The sequence below is a fragment of the Lathyrus oleraceus genome, chromosome 2 (genome assembly GCF_024323335.1).
Source record: "Lathyrus oleraceus cultivar Zhongwan6 chromosome 2, CAAS_Psat_ZW6_1.0, whole genome shotgun sequence".
Classification (NCBI taxonomy): Eukaryota; Viridiplantae; Streptophyta; class Magnoliopsida; order Fabales; family Fabaceae; genus Lathyrus; species Lathyrus oleraceus.
This window is the reverse complement of record NC_066580.1, coordinates 446,206,056-446,222,717: the sequence shown is the minus strand read 5'-3', so window position 1 is coordinate 446,222,717 and position 16,662 is coordinate 446,206,056. Positions and strand designations below refer to the sequence as shown.

At 39.2% G+C, this 16,662-nt stretch overlaps 1 non-coding gene across 1 annotated transcript; it reads right to left on the bottom strand.

Annotated features, from left to right (window-relative positions):
• Positions 1–290: 290 nt before the first annotated feature.
• LOC127125078 (small nucleolar RNA R71) lies at positions 291–397 on the bottom strand. The gene has a single exon (XR_007804542.1). It is a non-coding gene; the product is annotated as a small nucleolar RNA R71 (small nucleolar RNA).
• Between the last annotated feature and the right edge of the window lie 16,265 nt (positions 398–16,662).

Sequence of the window (16,662 nt, the reverse complement as noted above, 5' to 3'; positions counted from 1 at the left end):
CTAATAATTTTGAACTTAAACCATCCTTGTTGCAACTAGTGCAACAGAGATAATTCGCAGGTCTCGCTACTGAGAACCCAAACCAACATTTAAAAATATTTCTTCAATTAGCAGACACTTTTAAAACCAATGGAGCTTCTCCTGAGGCAATACGTTTAAGATTATTCCCTTTTTCCCTCAGAGATAAAGCCCTATCATGGTTAGATTCCCTTCCACCCAATTCCATTACGACTTGGGATAACCTTAGACGAGTTTTTCTTGCTAGATACTTTCCCCCGAGTAAGACCGCCGTTCTTCGAAACCATATAACTAGATTTACCCAAAACCAAGGAGAATCGTTGTTCGAAGCTTGGGAGAGATATAAAGAGTTGTTACGAGCATGCCCACATCATGGTTTAGAAAATTGGTTAATCATTCAAACCTTCTATAATGGACTTCACTATAACACGAAGATGACCATCGACGCTGCCGCAGGCGGTGCTCTGATGAACAAACCTTATCCTGAAGCTAGTGCCCTCATCGAAGATATGGCTCAAAACCATCAATCATGGGGAGTCGAACGAGCGACAGTTAAGAAGAAGGAATCCCAAGGAGGAGTGCATGAACTAAGCTCTATAGACATGATGCAAGCTAAAATGGACGCATTAGCCCTTAAGGTCGAGCATATGTGCATAAACCCGAATACTGTAGCCGTAGTTTCGTCGGATTGTGAGATATGTGGAACCAAAGGACACCAATCTGCAGAATGCAATCTATTAAACGAAACCCACTCTGAGCAAGTGAACTACACCCAAGGGAACCCATACTCGAATACCTATAACCCTGGATGGAGGAATCACCCGAACTTCTCCTATAAAAACAATAACCCTATCCAAAATAATGCACCTTCGAGACCTAGTTATCAAGCCTCAAGATCAAATCAACCTATGCAACCTGTACCACCAAAGCCGAGCCTTGAGAAAATTATGGAAAATTTTATCACCGCTCAAACCCAACAAAACAAGGAGTTCATGAACCAGAACATTCATGTTAACGAATTGATTACTCAGTTAGGAACCAAGGTTGACCAAATAGTTACTCATACTAAGATGCTTGAAACCCAGATCTCTCATGTAGCTTTAAACCAAGCCCCTCAGACTACACCTGGAGGACAATTCCCTGGACAACCTCAACAAAATCCGAGAGGACAAGCCAATGCCATTACCCTACGAAGTGGGAACGCTTATGATGAGCCACCAAACCCTAGATTGAGTGAACCCGAAACTTCTAAGGAATGTATCGAGCCCACAGACGAAGTAAAGGAACCAGAGGAACCTGAAAACCAGGAAGGTCGAGAAAAAGGAGAAGAACCTAAAGATAAAACTTACGTACCACCCCCGCCATATAAACCACCTATACCATATCCGCAAAGACTCAAACAAACCCAGATCAATAAACAATATCAAAAATTTATTAAAGTTATAGAAAAACTTCATGTAGAAATCCCTTTCACAGAAGCCATCACCCAAATACCTTCCTATGCAAAGTTTCTCAAAGACATCCTTACCAACAAACGTAAACTTGACGATCCGAAGCCTTTGGAATGTAATGCTATTTCCGAGGACAAATTAGCAAAGAAAGATAAAGATCCTGGAAATTTCTCCATTCCTTGCCTTTTGGGTAATCATGTCATCGAAAAAGATTTCCTAGACCTAGGAGCTAGTGTGAGCCTAATGCCTTTAGCGGTTTGTGAGAGGTTAAACTTAGGAGAATTACAGCCCACTAAGATGTCACTTGAGTTAGCCAATAGATCTGTTAAGTATCCGATAGGCATCTTAGAAGATGTTCCTGTTAGGATAGGTCAGTTATGTAAGAACAAAAATTGTTCTACAACAGATTCCTTGATTTTGATGATAACAAAGGATGAAACCAAAAATGGCACCCTAACGAAAAGTTTCTAAGTGTGCAGGGTTCTAAAGAAAGAAGAAATAAATCTGATGATGTCATCAGATGCACAACAAGATCAGATACAAATTATCAAGTATCAGAAGCATCTAAAGTGGAATCTCGTTTCAAGAAGCTCTGACTCTGGACAAAAATGCAAAGTATCAGAAGCGTCTGAACATGAAGTAAAGTCTAGAAGCTCTGATTCTGAACAAATGCCTTCTGTAAACTCTGGAAGTTATCAGCGCCATCTGAACTCTCAAGAGATAACATCAGAAGCAAGATTCTCCAGATACACGAAGACTCTAATCAGATTTGTTAATCATGATGAAGTAACGTTTAAGCCAAGTTAAAGTTCTGCAAATGGATTTCCTCAATTAGAAAGAGACGTTAATCTCCTCTTCCAAGAGAGAAGATACTACTTGTGGTAAGTAGTCACTTCTAAAAGAAAAAGTCTCCTGCAGAAGCTATTTATGGAATGGCGTAATTACATCTCATTATCCACCAGATTCAACTCTATTTCAACACTACTTCAACTCCTATATAAATAGAGAAGAAATCAACATTCAGTAAGCAAGAAATCACTAGCCAAAACTATACTGAAATTATATCACGCTCAAGAAAAACATCTTTGTTCTTCAAAGAATTTCACTAAGCTTTTGCTTATTAAGTGAAAAATCTGTTCTTAAGTTTGTAATACTTGCTTAACTAGAAGCACTCTAGATTACATATCTTGTATCTTTTATTTGTTTGATTTCCTCAAGTGACTCTTTGTAGTCTGTAGACTTGAGAGGACTAAGAGATTTTCTTCTCTCTTAGGGGTTGTTTGTAATCTTTCAAGATTAGTGGATTAAGTCCTTGTTGAAGGCGAAATCACCTTGGCCGGGTGGACTGGAGTAGCTTTGTGTTATAAGCGAACCAGTATAAAATCATTGTGTGATTTTCTTTTTGGAAAAGCGCTTATTTTTCAAACAATTCAAACCCCCCCTTTCTTGTTTTTCTCACCTTCAATTGGTATCAGAGCTCCGGCTCTGTTATTGATTTTCAAATCAAACACTTAACCGTGTAGAGAGATCCAGTGCGAGAAAAACAAATGGCCCACTCAAATGAGAAAGATTCTTACAATGCCAAGCCTCCTGTTTTTGATGGAGAAAAGTTTGATTACTGGAAAGATAGAATCGAAAGTTTCTTTCTGGGTTATGATGCTGACCTCTGGGACATTGTCACAGATGGATACAAACCTCCAACCTTAAATGGAGCTGAAGTTCCCAGAAGCAAAATGTCAGAAGATCAGAAACGTGTTTTCAAGAATCACCACAAGGCCAGAACAATACTTCTAAATGCTATATCATACAAGGAATACGAAAAGATCACCAACAGAGAGACGGCTAAAGATATACTTGACTCTCTGAGGATGACCCATGAAGGAAACTCCCAAGTCAAGGAGACGAAGGCTCTGGCGTTGATCCAGAAATATGAAGCCTTCAAGATGGAAGATGATGAAGCTATAGAAGCTATGTTTTCCAGATTTCAAACTCTTATTGCAGGTCTTAAAGTGCTAGACAAAGGATACACGACTGCAGATCATGTTAAGAAGATAGTCAGAAGTCTGCCAAAGAAATGGAGACCAATGGTTACTGCTCTGAAGTTATCAAAGGATCTGAACAATATCAGCCTTGAAGAACTTGTTAGTTCTCTCAGAAGCCATGAGATAGAACTAGAGGAGGATGAGCCTCAGAAAAGGAACAAGTCAGTGGCGCTGAAGTCCAGACCTGAAAGACGGAAGTCAGACAGAACCAAAGCTCTCCAGGCAGAAACTGCAGATACTGACGACTCTGAACCTGAAGACTCTGATGATGAAGAAGAACTGTCCTTACTAACCAGAAGAGTTAAGCAACTTTGGAAAAGAAGGAACAACAACAACTTCAGAAGATCAAGACCCAGAGGGGATAGATCAGAGTCAACTTCAAAAGGTAAACCTAATAAAGATATTACCTGTTTTGAATGTAAAGAAACAGGTCATTACAGAAATGAATGCCCCAAGTTGAAGAAAGACAACCCTAGAAAAGAAAGCTTCAAGAAGAATACCTTCAGAACAAAGAAAGGACTAATGGCCACCTGGGACGATAGTGAATCAGGATCATCAGAATCTGACTCTGATGAACAAGCCAACGTAGCACTTATGGCTACCACATCCAGCAGCTCAGATGAAGAATCTGAAGAGGTATTTTCTGAACTTTCTAGATCTGACTTAGAATCATGTTTATCAGAAACTCTTACCTCTCTTCAGAAATTAAAACAAAAAGTTAAAAGCATTAAAGGCCTTCTTAAAGCAAAATCTGAAGAATGTAGTAAACTTGAGACAACAATTCTAGCACAAGAAGATACTATCAGATCTTTAACGTTAGAAAAAGATGGAGCTAAAACCAAAAGCTTAGAATTAGAAGAAGCGTTGTCTCAAGCACCACAAACTTCAAATGAAATTATTTATAAATATGAAGAAGCCTTTCAAAAATTTCTGAAGAATGGAATAGATAGGAGTATTATGGCATCCATGATTTATGGAGTAAGTCAGAATAATAAAAGGGGAATTGGGTATGATCCTAAGGAAGATGAAACCTCTACTAGTAACCAAATTAAATCGCCTTTTTCATATCACTACACACACACACAAGAACACAAATTTAAAAATGCTAGAAGACCCAAAGTTGTAAGAAACTCTGGGAAAACTAATCTGAAAGGACCCAAGAGATTCTGGGTACCGAAAGATAAGATCATCTATGTTGCAGATATCCTATGCAGCAAAGTTCAGACACCAATCATGGTACCTGGACTCTGGATGCTCGCGACATATGACGGGAAGAAAGTCTATGTTCCAAAGCTTGGAACTTAAAGACGCTGGATTTGTAGGCTTCGGAGGAGATCAGAAAGGAAGGATCAGAGGCTCCGGAACCATTGGTAATGGTACTCTTCCCTCTATATCTGATGTTCTTTATGTAGAAGGATTAATGCATAACTTGTTATCCATAAGTCAATTAAGTGATAACGGTTATGATGTAATCTTTAATCAAAAAACGTGTAAAGCCATTAGTCAGAACGATGGGTCTGTCCTTTTCACAGGCAAGAGGAAAAACAACATTTATAAAATAAATCTTTCTGATTTAAAAGATCAAAATGTTAAATGTTTAATGTCAGTTCACAAAGAGCAATGGGTATGGCATAGACGCTTAGGCCACATTAGCATGAGAAAACTTTCTCAGCTAACTAAACTTGAGTTAGTCAGAGGCCTGCCTAAACTGAAGTTTTCTTCAGATGCTCTGTGTGAAGCTTGTCAGAAAGGAAAGTTTTCAAAAACATCTTTTAAAAAGAAAAATGTTGTTTCTACCTCTAAGCCTCTGGAGCTTCTTCACATTGACTTATTTGGTCCTGTGAAAACAGCATCAGTCAATGGAAAGAAGTATGGACTAGTAATCGTTGATGATTACAGCCGCTGGACATGGGTAAAATTCCTAAAGCACAAGAGTGAGTCTCACTCTGTATTCACCAGTTTCTGTTCTAAAGTGCAAAAAGAATTTGACTCTAAAATTGTTAGAGTCAGAAGTGATCATGGTGGAGAATTTGAAAATAAAGATTTTGAAGAACTATTTGATTCTAATGGAATATCCCATGATTTCTCCTGCCCTAGAACTCCACAACAAAATGGAGTTGTAGAGAGGAAGAATAGGACACTCCAAGAAATGGCCAGAACCATGATCAATGAAACAAATGTAGCAAAGCACTTTTGGGCAGAAGCTGTAAATACAGCGTGTTACATTCAGAATAGAATCTCTATTAGACCTATTCTGGAAAAGACTCCCTATGAACTGTGTAAGGGAAGAAAACCCAACATTTCATATTTTCATCCTTTTGGATGCATTTGTTTTATATTAAATACTAAAGAACATCTAAACAAGTTTGATTCCAAAGCACAGAAAGGAATCATGTTAGGATACTCAGAACGCTCTAAAGGCTATAGAGTATACAACACAGAAACCAAAATTGTGGAGGAATCAATTCATGTTAGATTTGATGATAAGCTTGACCCTGAAAAGTCAAAGCTAGTTGAAAAGTTTGCAGATTTAGAGATCACTCTGGTAGAATCTGAGAAAACTCCAGAAGCAACTGTCACTCCAGACTCTGAAGAAATTAAATCTCCAGAAATTCCAAGGAAAGTTAAAAGTCGTATTAACGTATCTGAAGATTTGATTTTGGGAAACAAAGATGAACCTGTTAGAACCAGATCTACTTTCAGAACTTCTGAAGATATTCCTCTGGGACTAGTGTCTCTGATTGAGCCTACGTCCTGTGATGAAGCTCTTCAAGATAACGATTGGGTGGCAGCTATGCAAGAAGAGTTAGATCAATTCTCCAAGAATGATGTCTGGGATCTCGTTCCTAAACCCAGAGGCACTCATGTCATTGGAACCAGATGGGTTTTCAGAAACAAACTGAACGAGAAAGGAGAAGTTGTCAGAAACAAAGCACGACTGGTAGCTCAAGGTTATAGTCAACAAGAAGGTATTGATTATAATGAAACCTTTGCTCCAGTCGCGAGGTTAGAATCTATTCGTCTTCTTGTATCTTTTGCTATTAATCATTCTATCAAATTATACCAAATGGATGTCAAGAGTGCATTCCTTAATGGTTATATTTCAGAAGAAGTGTATGTTAATCAACCTCCTGGTTTTGAAAACTCAAATTTTCCAGAACATGTTTTCAAACTTAAGAAATCCTTATATGGACTTAAACAAGCTCCCAGAGCTTGGTATGAACGCTTAAGTAATTTTCTTCTAGAACAAAATTTTATCAGAGGGAAAGTTGATTCTACACTCTTCTGTAAAAACCTTAATAATGATCTCATGATATGCCAAATTTATGTTGATGATATTATTTTTGGTTCTGCTAATATCTCTGTTTGCCAAGAATTTTCTAAGTTAATGCAGGCAGAATTTGAAATGAGTTTAATGCAAGAATTAAAGTTCTTTCTGGGAATTCAAATCAATCAAACTCCAGAAGTCACGTACATTCATAGAAGCAAGTACATCAAAGACGTTCTGAAGAAGTTTGACATGACTGAATGCAACTCTGCAAAAACTCCTATGCACCCAACTTGCATTCTGGAAAAAGAAGAGGTAAGCAACAAGGTTTGTCAGAAGCTCTATCGAGGTATGATAGGCTCTCTTCTCTATCTGACTGCTACTCGTCCTGATATTCTCTTTAGCGTCTGTCTGTGTGCCAGATTCCAATCAGATCCTAGAGAATCTCATTGAACAGCTGTTAAGAGAATTCTTAAGTATCTGAAAGGAACTCCTAACCTGGGCCTGATGTATGAGAAAACATCAGAGTATAGACTTTCTGGTTATTGTGATGCAGATTATGCAGGAGATAGAATAGAACGAAAAAGCACATCTGGAAATTGCCAGCTTCTGGGAAACAACTTGATCTCCTGGGCTAGCAAAAGACAGTCAACAATCGCTCTATCAACTGCAGAAGCAGAATATATCTCAGCATCACTGTGCACAACTCAGATGCTCTGGATGAAACATCAGCTAGAAGATCTACAAATCTTTGAGAGTAACATTCCTATCTTTTGTGATAATACTGCTGCTATTTGTTTAAGTAAGAATCCTATTCTACATTCCAGAGCCAAACACATAGAAATTAAACATCATTTTATTAGAGACTATGTTCAGAAAGGAATAGTAACGCTGAAGTTCATTGATACAGAACATCAATGGGCAGATATCTTTACTAAGCCTCTAGCTGAAGATAGATTTCTTTTTATCTTAGAACATCTGAACATTAAAAATTGCCCTGAGTAAAATATGGCTCTCAACATGTAAAATGAGACTCTGATAAAAACAAATACACTTCTGCCTCTGACTCTGATACTTCTACAAGTTAATAAGATATCTGAGTTAGAAATCTTCAGAAACCAATCCTTTGGTATTCCTGAAGATCAGATACATCAACACGTGGAACTCTGAGCGTCAAACTTTAGAACTTCTAGACAGCTGTCAAGAAATTCAAAAGGCAGACGTTTGAGTTTTCCTCGAGCAGTGTGCAAACTGTGGGATTAGACATTCATTTATTAGCTGTAATCATTTTTCCCCCAAACGTGCTATTTTGGTTTTTGTGCTAACGCTGGTATGTGTGTCGTTTTGCATGCGTTTTTACTTAGGTATATAAACACTTTTCTCACATTTCACACACTTATCACTCTCACTCACTCTAAAACCCTAAACCCTTCTCTGCAAGTTCTCTGCAAGTTCTTCATCTTCTTCTTCAATCTTCTTCATGAATGCTCAAGAGCAAGAAGTTTTTAACTTCTCCCAACAGATGGAAGCCAGTTCTAATCCCCAAACCTCAAACACTCAAACACCCACTGTTACAGGCGTTACCATAACCCCTGTTTATCAAGAACCTCACATTTTGGAACGTGAACGCCACATTCATCTTGCAACCTCCTTTGAAAATTTGGATGTACTGTGTGAATCGCTGGTAGATTTTGAGAACTTGAGAAGAAACGGTGTTGATCTTACTGAAGATCTTCACAAGCAAGGTTGGGAGAACTACTTCAACAGGCTTTATGGTCCCATTTACCCTCTTCTTGTCAAAGAATTTTGGAGACATGCTGATGCAGATGACCAGTTCATTGTTTCTTTTGTTCTGGGAGTGAAGATTGTCATCACTGAAGCATCAATTGCTTCCTTGCTGAACATGGAGACTACTGGAGGAAAGAGGATTTACAACATTCCTCCTAGGTCAAAACGCATCACTGAGGTCATTAACCCTACAATCTTCAAACCTAATGTTGAAGGAAACCCCTCTAAGAACAAGGAGCTTCATCAGAACCTCCGAGTATGGTTGAAAATAATTCTGGGAACCATTCACCATCGCCCAGCCTCCAACTCCTCTGATTATATTAATGCTGATCAGAAACTCATTTTATATTGCATTCAGAAAGGTATCAAGATCAATCTCCCTGTTCTTCTTTTCAAATGTCTAAGGGATTCTGTCAAAGACTCCAGAAACAGCTTGAAGCCAAGATCTTACATCCCTCTGGGAAGACTGCTTTCTGATGTCTTCATTGAGCATGGATTGGTTGACCAGCTGGAAAAGGCCAAGCTGATGGATGATCTGGCTATAGAAACTGGAAAGCCTCTGAATGCCAAAAACCTGAAGAGCATGGGAATCATCAAAGAGATTAGAGTCAAGCCCACTATGGATGTGTCCTGGGAATCTCTAAAAGATCAGAGGAAGATGCCTCATGGCCTTGAAAGGTTCTTCAAGAATGAACCCAGAGATGCCATTGCTATCTACCTTCAGCGTCTGCTGGATGAAGGTATTGATATTTCTGATTTCAGAATTGAAGACCTTTTGGATTCAGAAGAAGATTTGGTCAGATACAAAAGAGGTCTTTCTGAGAAGAAGATAGCTGAGGAAGCAAGGAAGGCAAAGAAACCCAGACTTGGAGAATCTTCTGGAACCAAAGCTCCAGCTCCTCTGAAAATCTCTTCTTCTGGTAAGTCTATTCCTCCTGTTACTTCTGTAATACCTATGATGGCCTCTTCTACTCCTCTCCCAACACCTCCCTTATTTACAACCTCTGAAATCCCTCCTTCAACCATCAGAACCTCTCAACCTCCACCTGTTCTAAAAGTTGCTCGTAATTTCACAACAACCTCTGACCCTAATCAACTATATCACCACAGCACTTCCTCTTCCTCATCCTCTGCACCAGAAACACCCCCATACTTTAGTGTTTCTTCATCATCATCCACAGAACCTTCTGACCCAAAATCCCCAACAATAGCTGAAATTTATGCTAGAAAATACGCCCCACAAACTCAAAAACAATCTGAAGTAACCTCCACCCTCCAAACTTCTCTTCCATAACAAACAACCACCACACCCTCTGAAACCCAACCATCTGTTATTCGACCATCTGATCCTTATATCACCCCACCAATCCTTCCCGCTGTCCCAGAACCAGAATCCGAACCCTTAGATGTAAACCCACTCTATGCTTCATCCCCAGATTCTGAACTTCAAGCAGAATCTGAACCTCAACAAACTGAACCTCCCTCTCTAAATCTCAGCCCTCAAAACTCTCCACCTCATTCACCTGAACCTGAACCTGAACTTACCATACCTACCCTTGAGGAGGCCATTTTACAGGTTGCAGAAGCTTCAGTCCAGAAGATCAAGTCTCTGGCTAAAAACTCTGAAGTTAGTGATGATCCTAAATCTGTTAGGACACACTGGAACAGAGTCATTAGTTGGATGACCTCTGAGTCTTATAGGCTGAAGAGTATCTCTGAACAAGTCAGAAATGGCTACATCAGAGACTCTGAGGAAAGACTCCAAGAGAGACTGGCTAGAGAAGCTGAGGCCAGAAGATTAGAGGAGGAAAGATTGGCTAAAGAAGCTGAAGAAGAAGCAAAGAGGTTAGAAGAAGAACGACTGGCAAAAGAAGCAGAACTTCTAAGGATTCAGGAAGCTGAAGCCAAGGCTCAGGCGGATGCAGAAGCCCAAGCTGCTGCTGAAGCTGAAGCTCAGCAGGCTCTGACTCAGGGGGAGTCCTCTTCTGCAATCCCGTTGATTCTTAACACTCTGAAAGAGATCAAGCAAGATCAGAAAGAGATCAAGCAAGATCAGAATGAGCTCCGGGCCAGGATGGACAAGCAAGATGCTTTGAATGAAAACATCCAGAATATGTTTGCCATGTTGCTTCAGAGACTTCCTCAACCTCCAAACCCTTAGGCACTTAGGATTTATTTTGTTTGCTTGCCTAGTGTTTTTGCTTCTGTCTTCTTTAGCTCTGATATTCTCTTGGATCTGATGTTTTGATTGTCTTTGTGCCTTTGTGCTTTTGATTAATGAAATGTTTTTCTCTTTATTGTCTTATTATTTTTTTTACCTTTTTGATTCTGACAAAAAGGGGGAGAAATCATTAAATAGCTCTGATGAAAATTGTCTAAAATCTTAAGCACTCTGCAACATTTGTAGATATAGCTCTGATAAAAATAGCTCTGATAAAAATAGCTCTGATTAAATAGCTCTAACATTAAAATTAAGAAATTGCAGAAAGTTTTCTGAAATCTTATTACTTGGAAAGCTCTGGTAAGAACTTCTGAACTCCCTAGCACTAACTCAGGGGGAGCTTCTGTCTATCTGATCTTATTTTATTCATGTTTCATCTGCTATTTTAAGTTGTTTTGTCATCATCAAAAAGGGGGAGATTGTAAGAACAAAAATTGTTCTACAACAGATTCCTTGATTTTGATGATAACAAAGGATGAAACCAAAAATGGCACCCTAACGAAAAGTTTCTAAGTGTGCAGGGTTCTAAAGAAAGAAGAAATAAATCTGATGATGTCATCAGATGCACAACAAGATCAGATACAAATTATCAAGTATCAGAAGCATCTAAAGTGGAATCTCGTTTCAAGAAGCTCTGACTCTGGACAAAAATGCAAAGTATCAGAAGCGTCTGAACATGAAGTAAAGTCTAGAAGCTCTGATTCTGAACAAATGCCTTCTGTAAACTCTGGAAGTTATCAGCGCCATCTGAACTCTCAAGAGATAACATCAGAAGCAAGATTCTCCAGATACACGAAGACTCTAATCAGATTTGTTAATCATGATGAAGTAACGTTTAAGCCAAGTTAAAGTTCTGCAAATGGATTTCCTCAATTAGAAAGAGACGTTAATCTCCTCTTCCAAGAGAGAAGATACTACTTGTGGTAAGTAGTCACTTCTAAAAGAAAAAGTCTCCTGCAGAAGCTATTTATGGAATGGCGTAATTACATCTCATTATCCACCAGATTCAACTCTATTTCAACACTACTTCAACTCCTATATAAATAGAGAAGAAATCAACATTCAGTAAGCAAGAAATCACTAGCCAAAACTATACTGAAATTATATCACGCTCAAGAAAAACATCTTTGTTCTTCAAAGAATTTCACTAAGCTTTTGCTTATTAAGTGAAAAATCTGTTCTTAAGTTTGTAATACTTGCTTAACTAGAAGCACTCTAGATTACATATCTTGTATCTTTTATTTGTTTGATTTCCTCAAGTGACTCTTTGTAGTCTGTAGACTTGAGAGGACTAAGAGATTTTCTTCTCTCTTAGGGGTTGTTTGTAATCTTTCAAGATTAGTGGATTAAGTCCTTGTTGAAGGCGAAATCACCTTGGCCGGGTGGACTGGAGTAGCTTTGTGTTATAAGCGAACCAGTATAAAATCATTGTGTGATTTTCTTTTTGGAAAATCGCTTATTTTTCAAACAATTCAAACCCCCCCTTTCTTGTTTTTCTCACCTTCAAGTTATTTATCCCTACTTATTTTGTTGTCATGGACATCAAAAAGGACAATGATATACCAATCCTTCTAGGTAGACCATTCTTATCGACTGCAGGAGCCATAATAGATGTCAAGAAAGGAAAGTTGACATTTGAGGTAGGTGACGAGAAAATAGAATTTATACTTTCGAAATTTCTTATGGCACCTGTGATGGGAGACGCATGTTATGCCTTAGATATCATTGATGAATGTGTTAGAGAATTAGAACAAGAAGAAATTATAAAAACAATTAAGTTACCATCAACCCCCATAATGGAAGATGATGACTTTAAGAAACCCTACATCGATGATAACCTTTACGAATGTTTATCCCTTACCCCAGATCATATGCCATGCCCTAAGAAACCAACCTTAGAATGTAAGGAACTGCCTAAGAACCTGAAATATGAGTTCCTCGATGAAAAGATGAATCGTCCAGTCATAGTCAGTGCTACCTTGAGCCAAGAGCAAACGAACCAACTTTTAGACGTTTTATGAAGATATCCCTCAGCCTTAGGATATAATATCTCTGACCTGAAAGGTATAAGCCGATCCGTATGCATGCATCGGATTTCGCTCGAAGAAGATTCAAAACCCTCCAGGGAACATCAGAGAAGAATAAACCCTATAATGAGTGATGTTGTTAAAAAGGAAGTTCTTAAGTTACTTGAGGCAGGTATAATCTATCAGATCTCGGATAGTAAGTGGGTAAGCCCTGTGCATGTAGTACCTAAAAAGGGAGGCATCACAGTCGTGCAAAACGATAAAGGCGAACATGTAGCAAAACATTTAGAAGGAGGATGGCGGATGTGTATGGATTATAGAAAATTTAATAAAGCAACCAGGAAGGATCATTTCCCTTTACCATTTATAGACCAAATGTTGGAGCGTCTATCCAGACACTCTTACTTCTGCTATCTAGATGGATACTTTGGATTCTTCCAAATACCTATCCACCCCGAAGATCAAGAAAAAACTACCTTTACATGCCCTTATGGAACTTTTGCCTACAGACGAATGCCATTCGGCTTCTGTAATGCCCCAGCCACTTTTCAACGCTGCATGATGTCAATCTTTGCATATTACCTAGATGGTATCATGGAAGTGTTTATGGATAATTTCTCGGTTTGCGGATTTGATTTCCACAATTTCCTTGCTAACCTTGAGAAAATCCCGGAGAGATGCGTGGAGGTGAACCTCGTGCTAAACTGGGAAAAGTGTCATTTCATGGTGACCGAAGGAATAGTTTTAGGACATATCGTTTCCGAAAAAGGTATAGAGGTAGATAGAGCTAAAATAGAAGTTATAGAAAACCTAAAACCCCCTAAAACTATCGGAGAAATCCGAAGCTTTCTTGGACACGCTGGATTCTACTGGCGTTTCATTAAGGACTTCTCCAAAATAACCAAACCTTTAACTGGACTTTTAATGAAAGATGCTGAATTCATTTTTGATGAAAAATGTAATGACGCATTTAATCTTTTAAAGCAAGCATTAATCTCTGCACCTATTATGAAACCGCCTGATTGGTCGGAACCTTTTGAGATAATGTGCGATGCTAGTGATTACGCAGTTGGAGCCGTTCTAGGACAAAGGAAAGATAAAAAATTACATGCCATTTATTATGCCATTAGAACCCTAGATGCTGCCCAACTTAACTATGCAACAACTGAAAAAGAATTACTCGCTGTAGTTTTCGCTATAGACAAATTTAGATCTTTATCTAGTAGGAGCAAAAATTATAGTTTACACCGATCATGCTGCCATTCGTTACCTCTTAAGTAAAAAAGATGCCAAGCCCAGGTTACTCCGATGGATTCTATTACTACAAGAGTTTGATTTAGACATAAGAGATAAAAAAGGCACTGAAAATGTAGTAGCCGATCACCTTTCTAGGCTAGAACATCTAAAACCTAAACTAATACCCATAAATGATGATTTCGCCTATGATAGACTGATAGCTAGACTAGAAACCATTGAAGATAATAACCTAAGTCCTCATGAGCATCCCCAAAATTCCTTAGCAATAAGTAACGTACCCTGGTATGCAGACTTCGTTAATTACCTAGCAGCTGATATAGTACCCCCTGATCTTGACTACCACCGCAAGAAGAAACTCTTCCACGATGTGAGAAACTTCTATTGGGACGAACCGCTCCTTTTCAAAAGAGGTAAAGATGGCATTTTCGCCATTGCGTTCCGGAAGAAGAGGTAAATAGTATTATCAAGCATTGTCATTCTGCACCTTATGGTGGACATGCGAGCACCTCTAAGACATACGCAAAAATTCTTCAAGCTGGCCTATTCTGGCCTACCATGTGGCGTGATGTCTATGCTTGCATTGTCAAATGTGATAGATGCCAACGCACTGGAAACATTTCAAGGCGTGACGAAATGCCTCTAAGAAACATTCAGGAAGTAGAACTCTTCGACGTATGGGGTATAGATTTCATGGGACCTTTCCCACCATCCTTAGGAAATAGGTACATCTTAGTAGCTGTAGACTATGAGTCTAAGTGGATTGAAGCTATAGCTGCACCCACAAACGACACTAGGGTAGTAATCAAACTATTTAAAAACTATATATTCCCTAGATTTGGAACACCACGTTTAGTCATAAGCGATGGAGGATCACACTTTATATCGAGAATATATGACAAACTTTTAAGAAAATATGGAGTTAGGCATAGAGTAGCAACACCATACCATCCACAAACTAGTGGCCAAGTAGAAGTATCTAATAGGGAGATAAAACAAATCCTAGAGAAAACTGTTTCTATTTCTAGGAGAGACTGGTCTCAGAAGCTTCAAGAAACATTATGGGCCTATAGAACCGCTTTCAAAACCCCTATAGGAACTACTCCTTACCAACTAGTCTATGGAAAATCCTGTCACTTACCGTTCGAATTAGAGCATAAGGCCCATTGGGCCATTAAAACTTTGAATTTATACTACCTAGCCGCTGGAGAAAAGCGTACCCTAGACATTCATAAACTAGAAGAACTTAGGCAATCGGCCTACGAGAATGCAAAAATATATAAAGAGAGGACGAAAGCCTATCACGACAAAAGAATAGTAAAGAAAAACTTCAAGGTAGGTGATCCTGTTCTCCTTTTCAACTCTAGGCTACGACTCTTCCCGGGAAAGCTACGTTCAAGATGGACTGGTCCTTTCGAAGTATCCAAGATTCTGAGATCCGGAGCCGTAGAAATCAAGAACGAAACCTGTATTCCATTCATTGTAAATGGACAAAGACTAAAGCTCTACGAAAGAGGAGACATTCCAGCATACTACTCAAGCCACACCCTGATTGATCCACCAATCCCTACTACTACTACAGGTGTATAAATTCTAATCGTCAAGCTAATGACGTTAAACAAGCACTGCGTGGGAGGCAACCCATAGTTTTTCTTTCATTTTACTTTTTTCGCATTTATTTAATTTTATTTTTATCATATTTTGCATCGAGACTAAAAATTTGAATGGTTTGCATTTTCAGGATCACTTTCTTAACTTTTACAGGATGCAAGATTTCGATGATATGCACGTGGCCTATAGAGATAATGCTCAGAGAGATCGCTACATCGCTCTATATCAGCGCCCTATGGCACCCACATGTTATCCTGATCAGGACTGTATGGAGGCACTAGGTATCGAGCCGAGTATCCGATTCCTTAGCCACCAGCTTCACTGGGACGAGTTTGCCGACGACTTGAGTAACACCTATAGGAACCTGACATTGGAGTTCCTGAGTTCATTCAACTATGACCCATACTCTGGACCAGATGGGTATGCTGCTTTCAGGCTCTTTGGAGTTGAGTACTCTTTCAACCAGAAAGAGTTCGGCGACCTATTGGGCTTCCAGACCACTCCTGATGCTATCCCGGAGACACCTATGGGATATTTTCTGGGTAAGGAGGTGGAGAAGTTTTGGAGTGATATATCGGGTGGCGGAAGCCAGGATCCATCTACACAGTTGTCTCATGTTATACATAACCCTGCCTTTAGATATTTTCAGATGATATTGGCACATTCCTTCATAGGAAGACCGGATGCAGAGACATTACTAAGTGAAGAGGAGATCTTCCTACTATTTTGTGCATCCCAGTCTCGCCCAGTAGCATGTGGGAACTTTTTGTTATGTGGTCTCAGCGGTGTCTCCAGATCTACCGAAGGAGTCATCCATGTGGGCGGGATCATCACGCAGATTGTTGTCGCTTTAGGTCTGTCTCGCAAGCTGTTACATCTCCGGACCTACTGTGGGTATACTACCATGGACATCGACTTCTGTTTGACCAGAGGGTTGATGAGGAGAGCCTCTTTCCACCCATGTCAGTTCCGACTGCTAGTC